The sequence below is a fragment of the Galeopterus variegatus genome, unplaced genomic scaffold (assembly GCF_000696425.1).
Source record: "Galeopterus variegatus unplaced genomic scaffold, G_variegatus-3.0.2 Scaffold4513, whole genome shotgun sequence".
NCBI classification, from domain to species: Eukaryota; Metazoa; Chordata; class Mammalia; order Dermoptera; family Cynocephalidae; genus Galeopterus; species Galeopterus variegatus.
In genome coordinates this window covers 116,048-118,704 of record NW_007730624.1, presented here as the reverse complement: position 1 = coordinate 118,704, position 2,657 = coordinate 116,048, and positions in this window count along the sequence as shown.

The following is a 2,657-nucleotide window of genomic DNA, read 5'->3' as shown; positions in this document are numbered from 1 at the left end:
CACTGCGCTCAGCCAGTGAGTGGGAACCGGTCTCCACATGGGATCCGAACCCTCGGTGGGAACGCTGCCGTGCTCCCAAGCAGCACACTCTCCAGTGCGCCACCGGGCCGGCCCAACAAAGGCCTAATTTAATGACGAAATCCTGAAGGTATGACTGAGAGACATAAACACACTGGCAGGAAGTGGATCATTTACCAGCAAACTGCTTCTCAATTCAGTGTCTAATAATGCATATATTATTTGCTCTAAATTTAAAATTGAGATGACCCTACTTTTTAAAACTAATTTTATCAAAACATATTGATTGTACATATTTATGGGGTACAGAATTATATTTCAATACATGTATACAAGTAGCAGAACTTATACAACACAAATAACTTTTCTTTAAGTTTATCCTATTAATTAGATTTAGGCAAACAAGTTAATTTTATAAAAGTCAGACTCCTCCCACCCTTTGGTTCAGCAAAATGACAACATTTAAGTCACTTCATCTATTGTACTAAGAGAATCCTTTGACCAACCTCTCCCTTCCTGACTTTCCACCTCTAGTAACCACCACTCTACTCTCTGCTGCTATGAGTTTGACTTTTTCAGATTTCACATATAAGAGAGATCATGCAGTATTTGTCTGTCTGTGCATGGCCTATTTCACTTAGGATAATGTCCCCCAGGTTCATCCATGTTGTTGCAATGACAGGTTTCCTTCTTTGTTTTTTAGGCTGAATAGTATTCCCTTATGTATATGTGCCACATTTTCTTTCTCCATTCACCCATCCATCAATGGACACTTTAGGTTGATTCCATATCTTGATTATTGTAAATAATGTTGCAGTGAACATGGGAGTGCAGGTATCTCTTTGACATACTGATTCCAAATCCTTTTATATGGTGTACCCAGAAGTAGGATTGCTGGATCATATGGTAGTTATGTTTTTAATTTTTTAAGGAACATCCATACTGTTTTCCATAATGGCTGTACTAATTTAAATTCCCACCAACCATGTACCAGGGTTCCCTTTTCTCCACATCCTTGATAATACCTGTTATTGTTTGTCCTTTTGGTAACAGCCATTCTAACAGGTGTGATGTAATATCTCATTGTTGTTTTAATTTTCATTTCCCTGACGATTAATAATGTTGAGCGTATTTTCATATACTTGTTGGCCAATGTATGTCTTCTTTAAAGAAATGTCTATTCAGGTCCTTTGCCCATTTTTTAATTGGGTTGATTTCTTCTTACTGAGTTGTGTGAGTTCCTTATGTACTTTGGCTATTAACCACTAAACAGATATACAGTTGTAAGTATTTTCTCCCATTCCCTAGGTTGCCATTTCACTATGTTGATTGCTCCCTCTGCTGTGCAGAATCTCTGGACCCAAATCTCACACCATATACAAAGATCAACTAAAAATGGATTAAATATTTAAATATATTTAAGACTTGAAACTGTAAAACTTCTAGAAGAAAACATAGGGGAAAAGCTTATTGACACTGGTCTGGGCAATGAATGAACACATATTAATGTATTATTATTGACTAAAATCCCCACTTTACTCAGATTTTCTTAGTTTGCCTAAGTACTGAGTACCCAAGTACTTCTTCTGTTACAGGATCTCCTCTGTGACACCCCATTACATTTAGTCATCATGTCTCCTTAAACTCTTCTTGGCTATGATAGTCTCTTAAGCTTCCTTGTTTTGGATGTCCTTGAGTTTTGAGGAGTACTGGTCAGATATCTGTAGAATGTCCCTCAGCTGGGATTTGCCTGATGTTTTTGTCATGATTAAGGGTTATAGGTTTTTGGGAGGAAGACCACAGGGGTAGAGTGGCATTCTCATCACAGTAAGTGCATACTGTCAGGACTGCATAGTATCAACATGACATCACTGTTGACATTGACCTTGATCATCTGGCTGAGGTAGTGCCTGTCAGGTTTCTCAACTGTAAAGTCAATCTTTTATTCTTCTTTCCAACCTGGAACTCTTTAGAATCCACTATGTGCAACCCACGCTTAAAGAGCAGGGAGTTATATTCCACCTTTTTGAGGGCAGAATATCTACATAAATTAATTGGAATTCTTCAGTATTGGAGATCTGTCTCTTCTCTCCCATTTATTTATTTATTCGATCACTTATATGAGTATGAACTCATGGGTATTTATTTTATACTGTGGATTCAAGACTGCTTTATTTAATGTGTTGCTCAAATTCTTCCAAATTGACCATTGGGAGCTCTTTCAGTTGGCTCCTGTGTCCCACTGACATATCTCCATAATTGTGGGTTTATTTGTTGTTTTGTTTTTTGAGCCCTTGTTTACTTTCTAGCAGTATAAGATGCTTCAGGCTCATCTTGTACATGTCCTGCCCCAGTCATAGAATCAGCTATTTTTCCAAGGACCTCTGGTTCCTTTTATTAGAGAATGGTATTAAAAACCAAGATATGGGCATTATATGTGGTTATTGCTACTGGGGTGTCTTGCTTCTGGGCCTTCTCAGCTGATTGATAGAACAAGGAAATATACATGTGTATACTAAGTCATGTATATAATGCATATCTATAAATATTTCTATATGTAACCATCTGTGTCTACGTTAAACTAAACATGAGTAGAAGCAGGGGAACACTGCTTTGGCTGGCTACTCTTCTTCTCCCAT